Raw genomic sequence first — 13,752 nt, forward strand, 5'->3', positions numbered from 1 at the left:
TCAAATGTCACTATAAGAAACAGAGTTTGACACTTGTATTTGAAATTCTATTTTAAGGATGTTGTAGAGGAAGTTGTTTTGTCCATCATGCAGTGTTCCTCTCCATTGAAGAAATTCTCATTTGATCTTAATACCAAGAACAGTTTCACTTCTCCTGCTCTGCTGTAATCTTATGGATTTGATGATTTGTATAACTGAATGGTTTTGCGTCTTTCAACTAGCTGCTAGAAAGCCTAGAGCCAAATGTGTGATCCATCAGTTTCAAGTGTGTACACATCATTATGGTGCAGTTTTGGCCTCATACCTGGCTCCATTTTTACACTGTTATTGTTTCGTTCTGTTTTTTAGATTTGCTCTCACTTTTCATTTATGTTATTGTGTTTTTTTTTTTTTTTTTACTGTACTGCTCTTGAGAATGGTTTTATAGAAAATACTTTATTGACACAGCAATATATCCAAAATACATTAAGTACAAAAATCAAGTTTAACATGGTATATGAGATATGATACTTTATAAAATGGAATTTAAATATATGTGTATTATATTCTGGAAGGTTATTGGCATAATTTTAACAAGGGTTAGAGTTAAGGGAAGAATTATTAATGAGTTTTTTTCATTATGATTACCTATAATTTCTTTTTTTTTAACATCTTTATTGGAGTATAATTGCTTTACAATGGTGTGTTAGTTTCTGCTTTATAACAAAGTGAATCAGCTATATATATACATATATCCCCATATCTCCTCCCTCTTGCGTCTCCCTCTCACCCTCCCTATCCCACCCCTCTAGGTGGTTAGAAAGCACCAAGCTGATCTCCCTGTGCTATGGGGCTGCTTCCCACTAGCTATCTGTTTTACATTTGGTAGTGTATATATGTCCATGCCATTCTCTCACTTCGTCCCAGCTTACCCTTCCCCCTCCCTGTTTCCTCAGGTCCATTCTCTACATCTGCGTCTTTATTCCTGTCCTGCCCCTAGGTTGTTTAGACGATTTTTTTTTTTTTTTTTAGATTCCATATATATGTGTTAGCATACGGTATTTGTTTTTCCTCTTTCTGACTTACTTCACTCCATATGACAGACTCTAGGTCCATCCAGGTCACTACAAATAACTCAATTTCGTTTCTTCTTATGGCTGAGTAATATTCCATTGTATATATGTGCCACATATTCTTTATCCATTCAACTGTCGGTGAACACTTAGGTTGCTTCCATGTTCTGGCTATTGTAAATAGAGCTGCAATGAACATTGTGGTACATGACTCTTTTTGAATTATGGTTTTCTCAGGGTATATGCCCAGTAGTGGGATTGCTGGGTCGTATGGTAGTTCTATTTGTAGTTTTTTTAAAGGAACCTCCCTACTGTTCTCCATACTGGCTGTATCAATTTCAACAGTGCAAGAGGGTTCCCTTTTCTCCACACCCTCTCCAGCATTTATTGTTTGTAGATTTTTAATGATGGCCATTCTGACTACTGTGAGGTGATACCTCATTGTAGTTTTGATTTGCATTTCTCTAATGATTAGTGATGTTGAGCATCCTTTCATGTGTTTGTTGACAATCTGTATATCTTCTTTGGAGAAATGTCTATTTAGGTCTTCTGCACGTTTTTGGATTGGGTTGTTTGTGTTTTTGATATTGAGCTGCATGAGCTGCTTGTAAATTTTGGAGATTAATCCTTTTACAGTTGCTTCATTTGCAAATATTTTCTCTCATTCTGAGAGTTGTCTTTTCATCTTGTTTATGTTTTCCTTTGCTGTGCAAAAAGCTATTAAGTTTCATTAGGTCCCATTTGTTTATTTTTGTTTTTATTTCCATTTCTCAAGGAGGTGGGTCAAAAAGGATCTTGCTGTGATTTATGTCAAAGAGTGTTCTACCTATGTTTTCCTCTAAGATTTTTATAGTGTCTGGCCTTATATTTAGGTCTTTAATCCATTTGGAGTTTATTTTTTTTGTATGGTGTTAGGGAGTGTTCTAATTTTATTCTTTTACATATAGCTGTCCAGTTTTCCCAGCATCATTTATTGAAGAGGCTGTCTTTTCTCCATTGTATATTCTAGCTTCCTTTATCAAAAATAAGGTGACCATATGTGCATGGTTTTATCTCTGGGCTTTCTATCCTGTTCCATTGATCTGTATTTCTGTTTTCGTGCCAGTACAATAATGTCTTCATTACTGTAGCTTTGTAGTATAGTCTGAAGTCTGGGAGCCTGATTCCTCCAGCTCTGTTTTTCTTTCTCAAGATTGCTTTGGCTGTTTGGGGTCTTTTGTGTTTCCATACAAATTTTGAAATTTTTTCTTCTGGTTCTGTGAAAAATGCCATTGATAGCTTGATAGAGATTGCATTGAATCTGTAGATTGCTTTGGGTAGTACATTTTCACAATGTTGATTCTTCCAATACAAGAACATGGTATATCTCTCCATCGGTTTGTATTATCTTTAATTTCTTTCATAAGTGTCTTATAGTTTTCTGCATACAGGTCTTTTGTCTCCTTAGGTAGGTTTATACCTAGGTATTTTATTCTTTTTGTTGCAGTGGTAAATGGGAGTGTTTCCTTAATTTCTCTTTCAGACTTTTCATCATTAGTGTATAGGTATGCCAGAGATTTCTGTGCATTAATTTTGTATCCTGCTACTTTACCAAATTCATTGATTAGTAGTTTTCTGGTAGCATCTTTAGGATTCTCTATGTATAGTGTCACGTCATCTGCAAACAGTGACAGCTTTCCTTCTTCTTTTCCGATTTGGATTCCTTTTATTTCTTTTTCTTCTCTGATCACTGTGGCTAAAACTTCCAAAACTATGTTGAATAATAGTGGTGAGAGTGGACAACCTTGTCTTTTTCCTGATCTTAGAGCAAATGGTTTCAGATTTTCACCATTGAGAACGATGTTGGCTGTGGGTTTGTCATATATGGCCTTTATTACGTTGAGGTAAATTCCCTCTATGCCTACTTTCTGTTGGGTTTTTATCATAAATCAGTGTTGAATTTTGTTGAAAGCTTTTTCTGCATCTATTGAGATGATCATATGGTTTTTCTCCTTCAATTTGTTAATATGATTTATCACATTGATTGATTTGCGTATGTTGAAGAATTCTTGCATTCCTGGGATAAACTCCACTTGATCATGGTGTATGATCCTTTTAATGTGCTGTTGGATTCTGTTTGCTAGTATTTTGTTGAGGATTTTAGCATCTATGTTCATCAGTGATATTGGCCTGTAGTTTTCTTTCTTTGTGACATCTTTGTCTGGTTTTGGTATCAGGGTGATGGTGGCCTCATAGAGTGAGTTTGGGAGTGTTCCTCCCTCTGCTATATTTTGGAAACTTTGAGGAGGATAGGTGTTAGCTCTTCTCTAAATATTTGATAGAATTCGCCTGTGGAGTCATCTGGTCCTGGGCTTTTATTTGTTGGAAGATTTTTAATCACAGTTTCAATTTCAGTGTTTGTGATTGGTCTGTTCATATTTTCTATTTCTTCCTGGTTCAGTCTCAGAAGTTTATGCTTTTCTAAGAATTTGTGCATTTCTTCCAGGCTGTCCATTTTATTGGCATATAGTTGCTTGTAGTAATTGCTCATGATCCTTTGTATTTCTGCAGTGTCAGTTGTAACTTCTCCTTTATCGTTTCTAATTCTATTGATTTGAGTCCTTTTTTTCTTGATGAGTCTGGCTGATGGTTTATCAATTTTGTTTATCTTCTCAAAGAACCAGCTTTTAGTTTTATTGATGTTTGCTATTGTTTCCTTCATTTCTTTTTCATTTATTTCTCATCTGATCTTTATGATTTCTTTCCTTCTGCTAACGTTGGGGGTTTTTTGTTCTTCTTTTTCTAATTGCTTTAGGTATAAGGTTAAGGTTTTTTTTGAGATGTTTCTTGTTTCTTGAGGTAGGATTGTATTACTATAAACTTCCCTCTGAGAGCTGCTTTTGCTGCATCCCATAGGTTCTGGGTCATTGTGTTTTCATTTTCATTTGTTTGTAGGTATTTTTTGATTTCCTCTTTGATTTCTTCAGTGATCTCTTGGTTATTTAGCAGTGTGTTTAGCTTCCATGTGTGTGTGTTTTTGTTTGTTTGTTTGTTTGCGATACACGGGCCTCTCACTGTTGTGGCCTCTCCTGTTGCGGAGCACAGTCTCCGGACACACAGGCTCAGCAGCCATGGCTCACGGGCCTAGCCACTCAGCGGCATGTGGGATCTTCTCAGACCGGGGCATGACCCCGTGTTCCCTGCGTAGGCAGGTGGACTCTCAACCACTGCCCTACCAGGGGAGCCCATGTGTTTGTATTTTTTACAGATTTTTTCCTGTAACTGATATCTAGTCTCATAGTGTTGTTGTCAGAAAAGATACTTGATAAGATTTCATTTTCTGAAATTTTCCAAGGCTTGATTTGTGACCGAAGATATGATCTATCCTGGAGAATATTCCATGAGCACTTGAGAAGAAAGTGTATTCTGTTGTTTTTGGATGGAATGTCCTATAAATATAAATTAAGTCCATCCTGTTTAATGTATTATTTAAAACTTGTGTTTCCTTATTTATTTTCATTTTGCATGATCTGTCCATTCGTGAAAGTGGGGTGTTAAAGTCCCCTCCTATTATTGTGTTACTGTCAATTTCCCCTTTTATGGCTGTCAGCATTTGCCTTATGTATTGAGGTGCCCCTATGTTGGGTGCATAAGTATTTACAACTGTTATATCTTCTGCTTGGATTGATCTCTTGATCATTATGCAGTGTCCTTCTTTGTGTCTTATAATAGTCTTTATTTTAAAGTTTATTTTGTCTGATATGAGAATTGCTACTCCAGCTTTCTTTTGATTTCCATTTGCATGGAATATCTTTTTCCATCCCCTCACTTTCAGTCTGTATGTGTCCCTAGGTCTGAAATGGGTCTCTTGTAGATAGCATATATACAGGTCTTGTTTTTGTATCCATTCAGGCAGTCTATGTCTTTTGGTTGGAGCATTTAATCCATTTCCATTTAAGGTAGTTATCGATATGTATGTTCCTATTACCATTTTCTTAATTGTTTTGGGTTTGTCATTGTAGGTCTTTTCCTTCTCTTGTGTTTCCTGCATAGAGAAGTTCCTTTAGCATTTGGTGTAAAGCTGGTTTGGTGGTGCTGAATGCTCTTAGCTTTTGCTTGTCTGTAAAGGTTTTAATGTCTCTGTCAAATCTGAATGAGATCCTTTCTGGGTAGAGTAATCTTGGTTGTAGGTTTTCCCCTTTCATCACTTTAAATATGTCCTGCCACTGCCTTCTGGCTCACAGAGTTTCTGCTGAAAGATCAGCTGTTAACCTTATGGGGATTCCCTTGTATGTTATTTGTTGTTTTTCCGTTGCTGCTTTTAATATTTTTTCTTTGTATTTAGTTTTTGATAGTTTGATTAATATGTGTCTTGACGTGTTTCTCCTTGGATTTATCCTGTATGGGACTCTCTGTGCTTCCTGGACTTGATTAACTATTTCCTTTCCCATATTATGGAAGTTTTCAACTATAATCTCTTCAGATATTTCCTCAGTTCCTTTCTTTTTCTCTTCTTCTTCTGGGACTCCTATAATTCAATTGTTGTTGCATTCTTTGTTGTCCCAGAGGTCTCTGAGACTGTCCTCAATTCTTTTCATTCTTTTTTCTTTATTCTGCTCTGTGGTAGTTATTTCCACTATTTTATCTTCCACGTCACTTATCTGTTCTTCTCTCTCAGTTATTTTGCTATTGATCCCTTCTAGAGAATTTTAAATTTCATTTATTGTGTTGTTCATCATTGTTTGTTTGCTCTTTAGTTTTTCTAGGTCCTTGTTAAACGTCTCCTGTATTTTCTCCATTGTATTTCCAAGATTTTGGATCATCCTTACTATCATTACTCTGAATTCTTTTTCTGTAGACTGCCTATTTCATCTTCATTTGTTTGGTCTGGTGGGTTTTAACCTTGCTCCTTCATCTGCTGTGTGTTTCTCTGTCTTCTCATTTTGTTTAACTGACTGTGTTTGGGGTGTCCTTTTCACAGACTGCAGGTTTTTAGTTCCCATTGTTTTTGGTGTCTGCCCCAGTGGGTAAGGTTGGTTCAGTGGGTTGTGTAGGCTTCCTGGTGGAGGGGACTGGTGCCTGTGCTCTGGTGGATGAGGCTGGACCTTGTCTTTCTGGTGGGCAGGACCACGTCTGGTAGTGTGTTTTGGGATGTCTGTGACCTTATTATGATTTTAGACAGCCTCTCTGCTAATGGGTGGGGTTGTGTTCCTGTCTTGCTAGTTGTTTGGCATAGGGTGTCCTGCACTGTAGCTTGCTGGTCGTTGAGTGGAGCTGGGTCTTAGCGTTGAGATGGAGATCTCTGGGAGAGCTTTCACCATTTGATATTATTTGGAGCTGGGAGGTCTCTGGTGGACCAATGTCCTGAGCTCGGCTTTCCCACCTCGGAGTCACAGGCCTGACACCCGGCCGGAGCACCAAGACCCTGTCAGCCACACAGCTCAGAAGAAAAGGGAGAAAAAAAGAAAGAAAAAATAAAATAAAATAAAGTTATTAAAATAAAAAATAATTTTTTTAAATTAAAAAGTAATCAAAAAGAAAGAAAGAAAGAAGAGAGCAACCAAACCAAAAGACAAATCCACCAATGATAACAAGTGCTGAAAACTATACTAAAAAACCAAACCAAAACAAAACAAAAACAGATAGACAGAACTCTAGGACAAATGGTAAAAGCAAAGCTATACAGACAAAATCACACAAAGAAGCATACCCATACACACTCACAAAAAGAGAAAAAGGAAAAAAAAAAAATCTATATATTAAAAAAAAGGAAGAGAGCAACCAAATCAATAAACAAATCTACCAATGATAATAAACTCTAAATACTAAACTAAGAAAAACATAAAACCAGAAACAAATTAGATGCAGAAAGCAATCCCCAAGTCTACAGTTGCTCCCAAAGTCCACCTCCTCAATTTTGGGATGATTCATTGTCTATTCAGGTATTCCACAGGTGCAGGGTACATCAAGTTGCTTGTTGAGATTTAATCCACTGCTCCTGGGTCTGCTGGGAGAGATTTCCCTTTCTCTACTTTGTTCGCACAGCTCCCGGGGTGCAGCTTTGGATGTGGCCCCTCCTCTGCATGTAGGTTGCCTGAGGGTGTCTTTTCCTGCTCAAACAGGACGGGGTTAAAGTAGCAGCTGATTTGGTGGCTCTGGCTCACTCAGGCTGGGGGCAGGGAGGGGTACGGATGCGGAGCGAGCCAGCGGCGGCAGAGGCGGCACGACGTTGCACCAGCCTGAGGCGCACCGTGTGTTCTCCCGGGGAGGTTGTCCCTGGATCCCGGGACCCTGGCAGTGGCGGGCTGCACAGGCTCCCCGGAAGGGAGGTGTGGAGAGTAACCTGTGCTCACACACAGGCTTCTTGGTGGCGGCAGCAGCAGCTTTAGTGTTTCATGCCCGTCTCTGTTGTCCACGCTGATAGCTGCAGCTCGCGCCCATCTCTGGAGCTCATTTAGGTGGTGCTCTGAATCCCCTCTCCTCGTGCACCTGAAACAATGGTCTCTTGCCTCTTAGGCAGGTCCAGAATTTTTCCCAGACTCCCTCCTGGCTAGCTGTGGTGCACTAGCCCCCTGCAGGCTGTGTTCATGCCGCCAACCCCAGTCCTCTCCCAGTCCTCACCCCTGCTTCTGCGCTCTCCTCCATGGCTCCCAAGCTTCCCCCACTCGCATCTCCCGTCTCTAACAGCGAAGGGGCTTCCTAGTGCGTGGAAACTTTTCCTCTTTCACAGCTCCCTCCCAGAGGTGCAGGTCCCGTCCCTATTCTTTGGTCTCTATTTTTTCTTTTTCCTTTTGCCCTACCCAGGTACGTGGGGAGTTTCTTGCTTTTGGGGAAGTCCGAGGTCTTCTGCCAGCGTTCAGTAGGTGTTCTGAAGGAGTTGTTCCACATGTAGATGTATTTCTGATGTATTTGTGGGGAGGAACGTGATCTCCACGTCTTACTCCTCCAGTATCCTGAAGGCCTCTCCTGTTATTGTGTTTTAAGTACTCCTCTAAGCTGCTTTTTTAGCCTTTCTGAAATGAGACAGGATAAAAAAACATAATCACTAAATAAAGTAGCAAACACATTTAAAGCAATTTTCACAGTGCCTGGCCAATAGTAGGTACCTAACATAAAAGTTAGTTTTATATATCCTTGTAAACAGTTTAATTATCCTTTGTGGATCCAAGTTGGTCCCTTGTGGAATATATTAGAAAGGGCATGGAAACGTGATTTTTACCATAGACAAGTTTCCCGAACTGGAAAGATGTTACTGCATTAGGTAGGAGTAGGTATAACTCTAAAGCAAGCTGAGAGCCCAAATGGTCCAATCTCTGCATGGAATTCCCTATAAGTAAGCCCAGCCTAGACCAAAAATAATTTAAAAGTGATTTCAATATTTACTTAGGTCTTTCAAAGGACATGAAAGGGAACCTGCTCTTATCTGTCAGCCACATATCATAAAATCTTGCTTCTTTTCCTTTCCAATTCTCTTTCACTTGCTACCTCTCAACATATCCACTTATAACTAGATTTGCTCCCTCTAACACCCACCTCCCAGCTCTTTATCATGTAGACTGACCAAGCCTGTCTGATTGGAGTTTCCCTTTTTTCTCATGCCTCTCTGGACTTCTTTCCCCCTACTCATTCTCTGATTCTATATCATAAAAGATTTATGAACTAGGCTGACAAAGACAATTCTTCTGCTTGCAGGTGGGTTGGGGAATTCTTACAGGTTGATAAATCTCCTCTGTCATCTAGGAAATAAAGGGTGATTAATGTGTAGTAGAAGAGGAGAGAAATTTGGAATGTAGCTGTAGCTCAGGAATATACTCAGGCATGTTGGGGCAAAGGTCAGGGCTTGGTTCTTCTGGTCCTGCCTTTACCAAGGCTTCCCTTGCCCCATGATAAGGGACTTTATGACGTCTGTAACTTGGGAGTAGAGTCATGATGCCCTTTTGTTGAATGGAATGGAAGGTATTGGTGCAGAGTAAGGGGATAATGACAGGGGGCAAATGATCTGTCCTATTCTTGGTTTCCTGTGGACTGTGGGCTTGCCTCCCTCTCCGTGGAGTAAGCAGAAAGGACACAGTCTTAGATTCATTGTACCCAATTTGCTAATGGAAAATGGAGGCCTCCATACACTATTTTCTTGTGCTGATAAATCCAGTAAATAGTATGTCAATTTATTGTAAACCTATATGCTTATGTATCTGTTACGCCAGCTTCAGGGTACCTAATCCAGACTCTGATGTAAGATCACAGTAGAAGAGAACCAGAGCGAGAGCTAGGCCAAGTCAGAAAATTGAGCCACAGAAATATTGACTCAGTACCATGGGGTTAATTAATTAATATGATCATTTTGAATTGAACTGATGTTTTTTCCCCTCACATTCTTTTCTTCAATTAATATTTATTGAATGCCAACTTGCCAATTGTTCTAAGTGCTGAGAACATTATGATAATAGGGCACTGGTTCCTGCTGTCCAGGGGCTATAGTATAGATAGGGAGACCGATGTAAGAAGGATAATCAGAAACAAGGTGTTCAGTGCCATAACTGAGGTATAAACAGAATGTCTTGGGAACCCAGAAGAGGGAGAGACTAACTTGAGAGAGTCAGAGAGGAGGGAACACCAGAGTTGGGGTTTAAGGATAAGGAGGCATTTGCTCGTTTGCTGGGATTATATTTACCTGATTTTAGTTAGTACCTTATTAATATTAGAAAACATTGTCTGGCCAAATATGGTCTTATTTTGGTTTTGCAGTCACTGATAGACTGGAGTAGAATCCCTGGAATGTTCTTCTGAGCTAAAGAATTTAAAAGATGTCATACATAGTCAGAGACAAACCACATCCTTGGGGCTTAGCAGATAAATGCTCTGGGACTTTGTTAATGAGGATTATGGGAGACTTTCACTTGGGCCACCCAGTATTTACTTCCTGTGGCAGTAACACCATGTAAAATATATGCTGATGGGGAAAGATGGCCATTCGGAAGCGTGAACGTGGAGCTCCAGGCCGGGGCCAAATGGACAGAAGTTGCTGTTTCCGGGGATGTTGGGAACCATGTGGCCTCAGCACATACAGTGGGGATTCCCTTCAAGCAGGAGTAAGGTTGTTGGATCCCAGCTTGAAACTGGAGGTCTTGGTGCTTGCTTCAGAATCAGCACCGGGAAGGGCAGCACAGTGGCCCTCTCTCTCTGTGGCTTTCCTTAGCACTGCAACACATTTCTTTCCATTCTTTAGAAATAAATTCTGATTTAGAGCTTTATATTTCTTTAGTGTTTGTTATAAAAGTGACCATTAAATACGGGGTTTTAGTGACTAAAAGAGTTGGAGACCACAACCAAGCTGACAGCTTTAGGAGAGAGTTTATTTTCAATTTTTTTTTTTCTCCAGCCTGGCTTTAGCTTTAAATTAGATTGTAATAATCATAACAAAGCTCCCCCCTGCCCTTACCTGAAAGCACACTGCAGACCTGATCGCTTTCTGGGACTTTATTTATGACAGAATCCCACACTATTTTAGAGCTTTCATCTTCGAGGTTGCACGGCATTTTATGGGTCTCCTTTTTCTATAGCATTTCAGAGACCAGTTCAAAACAATATGAATTCTCTAGGGTGCTAGAAAGATCTTTAGGAAAAGCGGGTTCTCCCCACCCACCAACCACCCCCCCTCCATTGTCTGCATTGATGTGGCTCTCATTGTGTTAATACTGGAATACTCAGTAAAGTAGGTTAGTTAAGGTATTAGTTCTGGAGCCTTATTATCTGGGTATATTTCCCAGCCTAGCCATTTACTCGCTGAGTGACCTTAGACCCCTTACTAAACATTTCAGTGCTGCAATTTTCACAGCTGTGAAGAGAGAACAGTGATAGTACCAACCTCAGAGGAAGGTTGGGAGGATTTATCGAGTTAGAGTACTTAAAGCACTTAGAACAGTTCTCTGTAGCAGCAAGGGCTTAAGAAATGTTAGCTGTTGTTATTAGCTCAGAAGCTCATGAAGTTACCTATAATGGATGAAACCGAATGGTCTAGTGGTCATCAAATAATTCCACTTTGGTTGGTCTGCACATACGTGCTTGCTAATGGGATGGTTAGGAGATTTTGAACTCTAAACACTATACTCAATTGGTAGCTACTTAGAGTTATAAGTTCCTAGGGACGGTAGGAGGCAGAGTGGCTTAGAGCATTGAGTTTGTTCAATTTGAGCTCTTAAGAGCATTGGGGTTGGAGTCAGACAGCCTAGTCAAATACCAGTTCTATTATTTATGTAGCCTTTTAGTGGTTTGGTTCCCTTATCTGTACCATGGAGATAATTTCTCACGAGACTGTTGTAAGGACAATGAATATGAATGTTTGGGACACATACCAAATATTCACAACAGTGGTCGAGGGGGAGGAGAGGAGGGATTGATTGATTGTGGGTCAGGTTTTTTATGATTAGTTCCCTGGTAACGAGTGACTGGAGATGGGGATTTGCTCAGGGCAGCAGGCATCCGACAGCAAAGGGGAAACACTCAGCCCTTTTAAACTTCAAGGATGCTGAGAGAAATTACAAAACTCAGAAGGGCAAATGGCAGTCTGTTGCTGTCAGTATTACAAGTGTGAGTGTGGACACTTTAGTTCAGATGAATCGTTCTGGATGTGTCCCTGTCTCATCCAGGAATTCCACTTGCATAAGATGGGGTGACGTCAGCAGAGAAAAGAAGGTAAAGGACGCAGTCTTTCTTCTTACTCCTGGAAATAGTGATGGTGGCTGTGCTGTCCTGGGGTTTATTCACTCTTACAAAATTCTCAAACTGTAGTGGGTGTAAAACTCAAGTATGGAACTTGTTTAAAGGACATCTTCCAAAGTCTCACCCACAGAAATTCAGTAGGTTGTCAATATAGCCTGAGAATCAGCTTATTTTGTTTCTCTAGGTGCTTCTGATGCAGGTGGTTAGACTAGACTTTGAGAAAGATGACTCTGGTGAGACTGGGCGGAGTAAACTCCCCTGCAGAAGGCAGCTGCCCTGTCCATTGAGATTTTCCCCAGCATGATGGTTTGCTTTTGGAAAGGCAGATACAAAAAAAATCCAGTTCTGCTTTATTTTGATCCAAAGCACTACTTAAAAACCTATGTTATTTGTTAATTGTTTTCTCACAACACTGCATGGACGACAATATTAGTTGCATTTGACACAAGAGGAATCAGGGGCACAAGGAAGATTTCTTTAGGGGTGCAGTGTGGTTTGGTGCAGACATGAAGTATGGGCAAGCATTACACAGGTCCTTCAGTTTGTCCCCAGCCATCTGGGTATTGCTAAACACATCTGTTCCTTCTCCTGCGGAGGATGCTCCAGTGCTGCCACACGATTTAAATTATGTCGAGAGAGGGTTCCATTTGTCCACTTCTCTGGTGCATAGGGATGGCTCCCGGGAGCCTTGGTTCGCCGGGATTGGCGTTCATTCAGCGCCTGGGTACTTAACTCTGAATTTTGATTTGGGCATTTGCCAGGTACAATATTCTGCCAGGGCCTTCCCAGTCTGTTCTCTGCTGTTTTGCTGCTGAAGATTTACAGCTAATGAAGGGATAAAGAAAGGTCACGGCAAGAGGCGGTAGCATGTGGTGGTGACTCATGGTCTGGGCCTGGTGAGGAGCCAGTTTGGGTGGAACGCTCTACTAGCTGCTGAGCTTGTTTTCATGTGGCTCTCTGCCACGGCCCTGCAGGAAGCAGTTTCTCGCCTGTTGCTGGTCAGAGGGAAGGCCTGGTCATTCTCCCCATCCCTGCTGTTATGGTCTCAGCTCAGGCCAATGAAGCCTGGTGGCCATTTGACAAAAAATCCCATGGAATAGGAGCTCAGAAGCCAGTGGGATGGGTCAGGTCTGAGAGATCAGCCACAGGCACCAGCTAGGGACACATTGACAGAAGGGGCTGAAGGAAGTCGGGAGATGCTTGTACTGGCAGGCAGCATTTCTCAACCTTGGCACTACTGACATTTTGGACCAGATAATTCTCTGTTGCAGGGAGAAGAACTGTGCTGTGCGTTTTAAGATGATTAGCACCACCCCTGGCTTCTACCCACTAGATGTCAGCAGCACTCCCCATGCCTCCCCTTTGCTCCCAGTTAATGCAACCAATAAAGTCTCTAGACGTTGCCAAGTGTCCCCTGGAGGCAAAATAACCCCGGATTGAGAACCACTGAAGTATGGCTGAATCCCAGGCATGTGGACGTTTAAAAAGATCCATCTATCATCCTGTTTTCCTCATCCTTTTTCATCATCATCCCTAAAATTTATTGAGCACCTACCATGTGACTGGTACTCTGTTTTGCATTCATTATCTCATTTAATCCACACAACATCCTAGGATGAAGAAACTCTTATTGTTCCCATTTTATGGATAAGAAAACTGAAGTTTATAAAAGTAACTTGCCCAAGGTCGCACAGCTGGTATTTGGGGCTCAAGCACAGGTGTAGATGCCTCTTCTTCACCCTGTTGCCATATGTAATGGTGCCATAATATGGGAGTCTGTGAGAAATGCTGAGAGGCAGGGGAAAAGCTGGCATGCAGCATAATAAGAGGGCTGCTGGCTGCAGGCGGGGCCTCTACTTCAGGATTGGGATTCAGGATTTTAACGATAAACTCTGTGGAGACAATTAAGGGCTTAGATAAACTTGAATACTAGGTAGGTGATTCAGATAGAGATCCAGCTGCAGGCTTGATCACAGGTAAACCTCTACCCATGCCCAGCTGT

The sequence above is a fragment of the Lipotes vexillifer genome, unplaced genomic scaffold (assembly GCF_000442215.2).
Source record: "Lipotes vexillifer unplaced genomic scaffold, Lipotes_vexillifer_v1.1 scaffold50, whole genome shotgun sequence".
Classification (NCBI taxonomy): domain Eukaryota; kingdom Metazoa; phylum Chordata; class Mammalia; order Artiodactyla; family Lipotidae; genus Lipotes; species Lipotes vexillifer.